This window comes from Medicago sativa, chromosome 8 (assembly GCF_051527215.1).
Source record: "Medicago sativa cultivar Bolivia chromosome 8, Bolivia_mono, whole genome shotgun sequence".
Taxonomy (NCBI): Eukaryota; Viridiplantae; Streptophyta; class Magnoliopsida; order Fabales; family Fabaceae; genus Medicago; species Medicago sativa.
Window position 1 is genome coordinate 42,634,128 of NC_140756.1, and position 12,224 is coordinate 42,646,351.

General features: G+C 38.3%; 1 long non-coding RNA gene across 1 annotated transcript; it reads left to right on the forward strand.

The window, feature by feature from the left end:
* Nucleotides 1–3,797: 3,797 nt before the first annotated feature.
* Nucleotides 3,798–5,422, forward strand: LOC146899268 (uncharacterized). The gene is made up of 2 exons (XR_015023528.1): nt 3,798–4,532; nt 4,624–5,422. It is a non-coding gene; the product is annotated as an uncharacterized LOC146899268 (long non-coding RNA).
* The last annotated feature ends 6,802 nt before the right edge of the window (nt 5,423–12,224 follow it).

Genomic DNA, 12,224 nt, shown 5'->3' on the forward strand with positions numbered 1-12,224 from the left:
CTGTTCATGTGGTGCCTAAAAAGGGAGGAATGACTGTGGTGGCTAATGAAAAGAATGAATTAATACCCACACGCACCGTCACCAGTTGGAGAATGTGTATAGATTACCGGAGGCTGAATTCCGCAACAAGGAAAGATCACTTTCCATTACCATTCATGGATCAAATGCTAGAAAGGTTGGCTGGCCAAGCCTTTTACTACTTCTTGGATGGGTATTCAGGGTATAACCAGATTGCGGTGGCTCCGGAAGATCAAGAAAAGACTGCCTTCACTTGTCCTTTTGGTATATTTGCTTATAGGAGGATGCCCTTTGGGTTGTGTAATGCGCCGGCGACCTTTCAACTGTGTATGCTCTCCATCTTCTCTGACATGATAGAGAAGAACATTGAGGTATTCATGGACGACTTTTCTGTGTTTGGTAAGTCTTTTGATAAATGCTTGTTTCACTTAAATGCTGTACTTAAAAGATGCACCGAAACGAACCTTGTTTTAAATTGGGAAAAATGTCATTTTATGGTTACCGAAGGTATAGTTTTGGGGCATAAAATAAGTGCTAAAGGCATAGAAGTGGATCAAACAAAGATAGAGGTTATAGAGAAACTCCCCCCACCTGTTAATGTTAAAGGAGTTAGGAGTTTCTTGGGGCATGCCGGTTTCTATCGGCGTTTTATAAAAGATTTTTCAAAAATTTCTAAGCCCCTTTGCAACTTCTTGGTCAAAGAGAATGATTTTGATTTTGATTCTGAATGTTTAAATGCTTTTTCTTTGATTAAAACCAAGTTGGTGACTGCACCAATAATCATTGCACCCGATTGGGATTTACCTTTTGAACTTATGTGTGACGCAAGTGATTATGCTGTTGGTGCAGTCCTAGGCCAACGAAAGAACAAATTTTTCCATGCAATTTACTATGCAAGCAAGGTTTTAAATGAAAATCAAGTTAACTATTCCACTACTGAAAAGGAATTGCTTGCAGTAATATTTGCATTGGAGAAATTTCGTTCTTATCTAATAGGCTCCAAAGTCATTGTTTTTACAGATCATGCAACCCTTAAACATCTCTTGACGAAAGGGGATTCGTAGCCTCGGCTGTTGAGGTGGATCCTTTTATTACAAGAATTTAACCTGGAGATTCGTGACAAGAAAGGAGTGGAGAATGTGGTAGCTGATCACCTCTCAAGGTTGGAAAATGAGGAGGTGACAAAGAAAGAGAAGGCCATAACGGCTGAATTCCCGGATGAAAAGCTGATGGCCGTTGAAGAAAGGCCTTGGTTTGCTGACATGGCAAATTTTAAGGCCGGTAACATAATTCCGGATGACATGGAGCAGCACCAGAGGAAAAAGTTTTTCAATGATGCAAACCACTATTTATGGGATGATCCTTATTTATTCAAGGTAAGTGTTGATGGTTTGATTAGACGTTGTGTTGCAGGTATGGAAGCTAATAGTATCATGTGGCACTGCCATAGCTCAGCTTATGGGGGCCACCATAGTGGAAAAAGAACCGCTGCAAAAATCTTGCAAAGTGGCTTCTGGTGGCCCACACTCTTCAAGGATTGCCAAGAGTTCGTAAAGAGGTGTGATGAATGCCAAAGAACAGGTAGTATCTCAAAGAGGAATGAAATGCCCCTAACTGGAATCATTGAGGTTGAACCTTTTGATTGCTGGGCATAGATTTTATGGGACCATTTCCCTCCTCTTACTCTTATCTCCATATACTTGTGTGTGTTGACTATGTTACCAAGTGGGTTGAAGCGATACCATGTGTTGCTAATGGTGCTAAAACTGTGGTTAATTTCTTGAAGAGGAATATTTTCACTAGGTTTGGAACCCCTAGAGTTTTGATCAGTGATGGGGGAAGCACTTTTGCAACAATCTTCTTGAAACTGTGCTTAAAAAGTTTAACATCAAACATAAAGTTGGAACTCCCTATCATCCTCAAACTAGTGGTCAAGCGGAGGTTTCAAACCGTCAGTTGAAACAAATTTTGGAGAAAACTGTAGCGTCTTCTAGGAAGGATTGGTCTAGGAAGTTAGACGACGCTCTTTGGGCATATAGAACTGCGTTTAAGACGCACCTTGGGATGTCCCCTTATCAGTTGGTTTATGGAAAGGCTTGTCATCTCCCAGTTGAATTGGAACATAAAGCTTATTGGGCTATCAAAGCCCTAAATTTTGATCAAACTTTAGCTGGAAAGAAAAGGCTGTTAAACCTTAATGAGCTAGAGGAGATGAGATTGCGTGCGTACGAGAACGCCGTAATTTACAAAGAGAGAACTAAGAGGTATCATGACAAGGGGTTGGTGAGGAGAGAATTTTATATTGGACAACTTGTTTTGCTGTTTAATTCCAGGTTGAAGCTATTTCCTGGGAAGTTAAAATCAAAGTGGTCCGGACCATTCGTGATTGTAGACATGACTCCCTATGGAGCTATGGAGCTGAGTAGGCCTGGTGAACAACAAACTTTCAAGGTTAATGCAGAAAGGCTGAAATCGTACCTTAGAGGTGAACTCCCAAAGAATAGAGCGGGAGTGGTGTTGAATGATCCTTAGGGGTCATCATAAGTCAAGCTAGTGACGGTAAAGAAGCGCTGGATGGGAGGCAACCCATCAGATTAAGATCCACTCAGGTATTGTTTATATTTATTTATTGCATTTTCATAAAACAAAAACAGCAAAAATAATTTTTAAGAAGAAAGCTGAAAAAGAGATTTTTTTCTAAGTCAACACAATCGTGGGATGAACATCCTTCATCGTGGCACAATTTGGAAGCAAGAATCATGATGGAAGCCACTGGAATTTTCGTGGCACGTTTGTTTCCAAATAGTGGCATGTTTGCTGGGAGGTTGATGATCGTGGCACGAATGTTGATGATCGTGGCACGTTTAAGGCACAAAACTAAGTTCATGCCACGTTTTCTAACATCGTGTGATGTGATCCTAAAATTATCTCTCTTGAAAAGAAGAATAAAGTCATTGTGGAATAAAAGAACCAAATTAATTTTGGGTTCTAAGTTTTATTTTCGCAGGTCATGATAGGTCAGTCTTGTTTTGGCTATATATGGAGCTTTGGATGTCCGTTTGAGGTGATCTTTAATGTGTTGGAAAGCTTAGAATATTCTCTACATTTCGTCTGTTGGACTCAAGAGCAAATTCGGAATATTTCTTGGTGTAAAATGAGCATGAATTGGATGACGTGATTTTGATGAATGGGCTGATGTAAGAGAAGAAACAACACATTAAAGAAGCAAATGAATGTATAACATCTCCATGCATTGATGCAGCCACCCCCACCTTAAAGTCATTTTGTAACCTTTTATTTGCATTAATCAGCCACCAAAACATTATTGTAATTAGTGGCTGCATTTCCTTTCATTTTCTAAGAGTTTTAGAGTCAAAATCATCATGTAATAAGCTCCTATAAATAGAGCACGAAAATGATATGTAAAGATAGAGAATTTTGATAAAAAAAGTCACTTTATGTGAATTTGGAAGCTTTGCTTCTTTTTGGTTCTGGATTGAACCATGCATTGATCATATCAAGAATCCTTTCTTGTGGTGATCCTCAATCCCATAGACTTATCACTTTCTTGGATTAGAAAGTGTGGCGTCCCTTTCTTTCCATTCCATTTCTCCATTTTATCCACAAAATCTGTTTTGGTCAAAATTCTGCCATTTATCCATTTTAGCCCAAATTTCCATTTTTTTTCATTCTGTTTTATTATCATATTTTATCCAAAATTCACAAAAATACAAAACTAAAATCACTACCCCTTTTTGTCCTTTATCATTTGGAAAAAATTTCAATTTGGAAATCCCTTTCCATTGTTACCATTTCTTTTCTTCATTTTAATCTTTATGATTCTAGAAAAAAATGGAAAGATATAGTGACAAAAAAATCAAAGTTCCATTTTTTCGAGGGCAAAGAGACCCGGATGCATATTTAGAGTGGGAAACAAAAATTGAACAATTTTTTCAATGCAACACTTACTCTAATGTTCAAAAAGTGCAGGTTGCAGCTCTTGAATTTAAAGATTATGCATTGGTGTGGTGGGATCAAACCATCAAGGAAAGAAGGAGGTATGGAGATCCACCGATTGAAACTTGGGAGGAAATGAAAACAATGATGAGGAGGCGTTATGCACCTTCTTATCATCTTAGAGAAATTCAAAGAAAGAAGGTGGAAAAGATAGAAGGAGAAAAAATATTGCAAAGAGAAAGGGAAAGACAAAAAAGAAAGAAGGAAATGATGGAAAACATTGATAGAGGAATGGCTGATATCTCTAAAATATTAATGGAAAATCTCTTTCAAATCCAAAATAATTATAAGAAAGAGATAGAAGAAAAAGAAAGTCATGAGGAAGAAGTGAAAAGGAAGGAAAAAGAAGAAAAAAAGAATGTGATGAAAAAGAAGTAGATGAAAAAAAAGAGAGAAAAGAAGGTGCTGAAGAAGTCGAGAGAAAAGAAGAGAAAAAGGAGAGTGAGAATGAAAATCAAGAAAAAAATAGTTTGAAGTTTTGGCCTACTATTACACTAGTACCTTCTTCTAAGTTGCTTTGTGTTGTTAATTGTTGGAATTTTTCTAATATTGTTCAATCTCCTAACATTTCTTCTTTATGTCATGAAGGAAACAAAGTCAATGAAGAAACTTTTTCTCAACAGGTGGAAGGAAATTATGAGATTTGGAACGATTATTATGTCCATAAATCAAAAGTTGATGAAAAGCAAACAAATTCTTCCAACAAAAGTGAAGAGCTCTCTAAAGTTAAAGTTACATGTGATGGATTCTGTAGATTTGTTTTTGACCCAGGAGGTATTCAAGCTAAAAATTCGAGGTCGAATTCTCTTGAAGAGGGAGAGTATGATGTGATCCTAAAATTATCTCTCTTGAAAAGAAGAATAAAGTCATTGTGGAATAAAAGAACCAAATTAATTTTGGGTTCTAAGTTTTATTTTCGCAGGTCATGATAGGTCAGTCTTGTTTTGGCTATATCTGGAGCTTTGGATGTCCGTTTGAGGTGATCTTTAATGCGTTGGAAAGCTTAGAATATTCTCTACATTTCGTCTGTTGGACTCAAGAGCAAATTCGGAATATTTCTTGGTGTAAAATGAGCATGAATTGGATGACGTGATTTTGATGAATGGGCTGATGTAAGAGAAGAAACAACACATTAAAGAAGCAAATGAATGTATAACATCTCCATGCATTGATGCAGCCACCCCCACCTTAAAGTCATTTTGTAACCTTTTATTTGCATTAATCAGCCACCAAAACATTATTGTAATTAGTGGCTGCATTTCCTTTCATTTTCTAAGAGTTTTAGAGTCAAAATCATCATGTAATAAGCTCCTATAAATTGAGCACGAAAATGATATGTAAAGATAGAGAATTTTGATAAAAAAAGTCACTTTATGTGAATTTGGAAGCTTTGCTTCTTTTTGGTTCTGGATTGAACCATGCATTGATCATATCAAGAATCCTTTCTTGTGGTGATCCTCAATCCCATAGACTTATCACTTTCTTGGATTAGAAAGTGTGGCGTCCCTTTCTTTCCATTCCATTTCTCCATTTTATCCACAAAATCTGTTTTGGTCAAAATTCTGCCATTTATCCATTTTAGCCCAAATTTCCATTTTTTTTCATTCTGTTTTATTATCATATTTTATCCAAAATTCACAAAAATACAAAACTAAAATCACTACCCCTTTTTGTCCTTTATCATCGTGGCACGTTAGTGGGCAGTTTTGAATTAATTTGACCGTTACAAGTCCCATCGTGACACGATTGCTCCCCAACGTGGCACGATTGCTCTTCCCTATATATACCCATCTCAAAAAAATTTCACCATTCTCATTTTTCCCTAACAAAACTCTGCCAAAATTTCATCTCATTCATCTCCAACCTCTCAAATTCGTCCCTAACCCACTTATAATCATCTCAATATTCCTCCAAAATATCCTAAACCATCAATACATCAACCTAATCAACTTCCCCCCCCCCCCAAATTCAACCTAACCCTTATTTCACAAACCCTAACCAACAAATTTTCATCTTCCTCAATCCCAAAACATCTAAACCATCTAACCTAAATCCACAAATGGCCTCCGCATCCAACAAACGCTCCAGAACAACCCGCAACACCCAATCAACCCAACCACCACCTGGACCCACATACGAAAAATTTGAGGATGATGAGCATGCAGAGCGGTTTGAAAAGATCAAAGGGTTTAAGTTTTCTGGTGAAAGGAAGTTTGATTTCTTCAATCTTCAGAGGTACCCTCAATTTGAAACAACTATAAGGACGCTTGGGTGGAAGAAATTGAACGACATGGTTGAAAAAGAAAGCAATCACACCATCGCTCTTGAGTTCTTTGCTAATGCATTTGGAGATGAGGATAATGTGGTTTATGTCCGTGGGAAGCAGATTGATTACAGCCCTAGAGCCATCAATGCATTTCTAGGGCTAAAACTTCCAAGACAGTGTCACGTGGAAATGAGGAGGTCAAAGAGCTATAATAATTTTCCTTCTGATGATGTGCTTCAACAAATCCTGCAGGAAATTGGCGAAGAGGGTGTTGATTATGTTAGGTCCAGAGCTACTGGGTTTCCTACTAGGATGGATGTGGTGGACCTTAAGCCACAATACAAAGCTTGGGCTTCATTCATTCATTCTACCTTGGAAAGTGTTTCTGCTACATCTGAGTTGCCTATGGAGAGGCTGTATATTCTGGAGGCCATTATCTTTGGCTATGGGATAAATGTTGGGAGACTGATCAATTTGAGTCTTAAGGAAATGGCAAATTACGGGACTTCGGTGCATTTGGGGCACGTTTCCTTGATTAATGCTTTGTGTAAGAAGGAGGATGTCCCGGAGGAGCTTGGAGACATCATGCTGAAGTCAAAGGGAGCTATTGATGATACAGCCATGGTGAAATTCGAGAAGAAGAAAGGTCGTGAAGGATCACCGGTTCAGCGAGAGCGTGGAGGACCATCTCAGGCACAGCCTATGCAGGAGGATGCGCCTCAATACCCACCACTACACCCTATGATGCTTGATTACTTGGGAGGTATGGCTTGCTGGGCTCAGGATACATCATCACAGCTGCATGTGGACGATCCTTACTTTGGAGCGGAGCTATCTCTTGCTACTGATCAGCACCGTCAGAAGTCTCTTCAGAGTAATGCTTTTGATAGGTTTGGCACTGAGGCCAACATGGAGGACTATATTATGGAGCAGAGGAGACATGCTGGTGAGAGAGAGGGTCGTCTTCGATCCGACTTCGCTCATGGGAAGGCAGCTAGTGATCAGAGCGTGAATGAGTTTTATGCCGGCTTGCAGGGTTATCCGGAGGCCACTGATGATGATGAGCAGTGATGGACTTGGAGTCCAATTTTATTTTTCAGCTTTCTGTATTTTGTTCCTTTTATTTTGATGTACTTTTTATTTTGTTTGAACATTATGTTGGTGTGTCGTAGTTTAACTTTATTGCCCCCCCGTTTGTGATGCTTTCCTTTGTTTATTATTGATGAATCTGTTTGTTTGTGGAAATTTATCAGTCTCATAACAGTGCTATACCAATGATATGCCAAAGAGTTCAAGGAGGATGATGCCTAATTGTTTCAAAGGGAAATGTTCGGCAAAGGAATTAGGTAGCCACAACTCCCAGATATCTCAACTTGTAAGGTCCATAGCCAAATTTTTATTTTTCCAATTTTACATATATGAGTGTTCCATGCAACTGCTGTTTCTAGAACTTGCGATATTTCTCTATTTGTTGATTGGTCTTGTTTTGTACACACTAAGGCAAAGTGCTTGGTACCTTGAGCCTTTTTTTGAGCCTACCTTGATTTATGCATTATTTATCCTTTGTAAAGCCAATTTGAGCCATTAGGTATAGATCATTTTTGTTCGGTGACGAGCCATATTACAAACCTAGAAGACCTTAGGAATGAATGTCCCAATTATATGTTTGAAGTAAGCTCTTTAGGTTATGTGAAATGTTCATGTTTGGGGTTGCTTCTGGAATTAGCAACTTACTAAGTTTGGGGTGGGGGTACTAGAGAACCAAGAGAAAGGAAATGGCTAAATTTTATATTTTATCTCTTGAAAAGCACTTGAAAATGTGCAGAAAAGAAAAAAAATGAATGAAAAGAAAAGAAACTTGTACATGAGACCAACAATGTTTATATGTCTCAAAAGAATAAGTTCTCTAGTACTCTTCTGTTTTAAATTTGAAAGGAAGGAGATTGGTTTTCTGTGTTGTTACCAAAGATACCCAAGTAGTATGAGCTTAACTTCATTGTTTTATAACACTACTTCCCAAAATACATCCACCTTTCACCTAAGCCCCGTTATAACCCTAAAAGACCTTAAAAGTGTGTACTTGACTCTGACTTTGATTGACAGTTTAGAAATTTTTCAAGCTTAAGGTAATACAACAGACCTGCATGATGATTGTGTGACCCTATTCAAACAATTGCGTGGAGTTGTGGATTTGGAGGTAAGAGCTAGGCATCCGGTACATCATTACACCGGAAGGGAGTGAACTTTTAAGCATATCATTGGTTGGTAAGTTGTTATCTCACTGAAATTTTTCCATTTGCAAATTGGATTCCTTGAGGACAAGGAATGGTTTAAGTTTGGGGTTGTGATGACAGTGCATCAACATTAGTTATTTAGTCAGATTTAGGTGTTTATTATAGCATTTAGAGAGTCAACTGCAATGAATTCATGGTGAAATCAAGCCAAAACAGGAACAAGAGCTCAAGAGAAGAAACTTCAAGAAACCTAAGGAAAAATGCCTAAGAACTAAGCATCGTGCCACGTTTGATGATTTTCGTGGCACGTTGAATGAAGCGTGGGACAATGGTTCATCTCTGGAAATTTTGTGGCACGAAGCAATATGCAACGTGCCACGATGGGTGATTTTGTCTGCTGCCACGTAGGATTAATGAAGCATCGTGCCACGACCAGCCCGTAACGTGGCACGAAGATGGGCTTTTTCTGAGACCCTAATTTCTTTCTATAAATATCCAGATGCTAGCAAGGGTTATGGGACGAATTATTATTGCGATTTTGAGCACTAAGGACGACAGGAGACCAAGGAACGAGCCCTGAATCTCATACCAACACCCCGTTGGTTAGATTTATGTATATTTTCTCTTGTTATTTCTTATGATTGTTTAGCTATGAGTAGCTAAACCTTTAGTTTGGTTAAGCCATGATGAAACTTTTGTAATATATGATTTTGTAGTTGAACTCTCTCTATAATCAATGCTATTCAGTTTTTATTCAGAATTGCTTGTGTTTATTGCTTTTCATGTTATTGTTTTGTATGACTACTAGCCCTAGCTTCTTGCAATCACATGATTTGATCTTAGGAATTGAATGACTACTAGCCCTAGCTTTTAATCCTGAAATAGTAATTTTGTTTAACTCAACACTAGGAGCCTAGAGATAGGAAATTGAGAGTTATGATACATGAATTAACGTTCCAATATTGCTTTCGCGGTTATTCAATAACGTTAAGAGATTAATAGGGTTATAGCTTAGGAAAGGGTTTTGAGTCAAAAGATTGATCAAAACCACTTAGTTAATTTATCATAAAAACTGAGTAGTAATTGAGAGTAGAGAGAGGTAAACTTTTCATATCGAGCAATAGCGGATTCACCGGCTTAACCATTCATCTCAATATAATTTTCTTTCAAACTTTCTCTACTTTAATCAAATCTGATTAAAACAAACCTTTATTGCCCAAAGGCACCCAAATACAAACTTTACACATCCTAACGTATAACGCGCTTGCTAGAATTGAAATTAAGACAGTCCTTGTGGATCGATATTTATTACTACTTCGATAGTTTTTGGTACACTTGCCAGATATCTATCAGCAACGGCTAATTCAGAGGAATTTGGAAAGCATTAGATGCTTATTCTTTGGAGAAAGTTTGTTGGATATTTGTATGTTGACTTCACTTTTACATAAAACAAATATTCACTTCAGATGTGGAACACAATGTTCCAACATCCAGGCTTGGTATGCGTTCTGTGCTTTGCCTATGTTTACGCACGCGTTTGCTTGATTGAAGGAATCCATGCCAGCATGTGTTGGTCTAAACCGTTTACAATTATGAGAAGATTAGAACGATGTGATTTCCTAAGGGAATGGTAATGACTTAGGAAAGTTTTTTAAGGTGATGATAATGTGACTTTTAATGTGCCTACTTTTTAGGAGTTTCCTTATCCGACCATGTTGATTGAGTAATGAGTCACCGGTTTGATCTGAAGCCTGATTGAGTTGATGACGCGCTTTGCTTCAGTATATAAAGGAGGCTGCTAGACCTGAAGAATCATTCAAGACATCATTTTACAAAATAGAGTTTATTTTAGGTTTTGAGTCTTTTGATTGTGAGCCTTTCGTGTATCATCTTGATGCATGTTTAGGACTGTACTTTGAGTTGTAAATTATGCACGACTCCGAAGCTTTTAAGCAAGGAGCTAGGTAGACTGTGAACTGCATCTAAGCTTTTAAGCAAGCTTGTATGTTGTTATTTTTGAGGGTAACCTCATTTTATTTGAGTCTGTAAAATCACAGGGGATTGTGATCAGTTGTAAGGGAGTGAGATGGGATCTCAGATCTAGGAGTTCCTAGGTTGAAGTCTTGTTGGGGTAGGTCCTAGGTCATAAGTGCAAACGCAGTTTGCTAAGAGCTTTTGAATACGGACTGCACTAGTGGATTTCCTTCCTGGCTTGGTAGCCCCCAGAGTAGGTGACGTTGCACCGAACTGGGTTAACAATTTCTCCGTGCCTCTTTTCTTTCTTGTCTGTTATTTTGTTAAATTATGATTGTTAGCTTAATGTTCTATACATCGTATACAACATCTGTTTTCTGTGTTTCGTGCTTAACATCTCTTAGAACATCTTAAGACTAACGTGCCAGAATTTCAATTGGTATCAGAGCAGGCACCCTGCCTGTTATTGGGTGAGATCTAGAGGAGATATATTCTGGCAATATAGAGAAAGAAGGAGGTTTTGTAAACATACCACCGTTACTGGATGGAACAAATTATGACTACTGGAAGTCACGTATGAGTGCCTATCTCAAGTCTATTGACAGCAAGACTTGGAAGGTTGTGATGAAAGGTTGGGAACATCCAATTGTTCTTGACAAAGATGGCAACAAAACCACGATTTTGAAGCCAGAAGATGAGTGGACCTTGGCAGAAGATGAACTGTCTCTTGCAAACTCTAAGGCCCTAAATGCCCTTTTCAATGGGGTGGACAAAAATATGTTCAGACTCATCAAAAAGTGTGATGTTGCCAAAGATGCTTGGGACATCTTCAAGACAGCTCATGAAGGTACCTCCAAGGTAAAGAGCTAAAGGATCCTACTCCTGACAACCAAGTTTGAAAGTCTGAGAATGCAAGAGGATGAGACCATACATGACTACTACATGAATGTCCTTGACATTGCCAATTCGTTTGATTCTCTTGGAGCAAAGCTGTCAAATGAAAAATTGGTAAGGAAAATTCTCAGATCTTTGCCAAAAAGATTTGACATGAAGGTCACAACCATTGAGGAAGCCCAAGACATGTCCAACATGCAGGTGGAAGAGCTCACAGGTTCTCTTCGAAATTTTGAACTTGTTGTTGATAACAGGGCTGAGAAGAAGGGAAAAAGCTTTGCTTTTACAGCAAACACAACTGATGATGAAGGATTGCAAGAAGGTGTAGAGGATGAGAATCTGTCAGAGGACTTTGTAATGCTAGGAAGACAGTTTAACAAGATTCTCAAACAAGTAAGCAGCAGACCTAGAGGTAATGGACGGAACATCAGATGGAACACTGACAGGCAACAAGGTAATCAAAGGTATGACAGAAATGAAAAAAAGGACAGTCGTTACAAAGGAGTACAATGCCATGAGTGTGAAGGTTATGGCCACATCAGAACTGAATGTGCAACTTTTCTCAAGAAGCAAAAGAAAGGGATGATTGTGTCCTGGTCTGATGATGAGGGAACAAATGAGGATGTTGATAGTAATGCTGCTAAACGTGTCAGTGCTATGACTGGAGAGTAGAATCTGGGTCTGAATCTGATGAAGATTCTGACTATGAGAAACTAACTATGTCTTATGATCATCAAAACATTCATGATGCAAACATCTCCAGGCATGTGACGGATCAGGAAGAAATCATTAATCAGCTTCAGCAAGAGAGGATTGGTCAT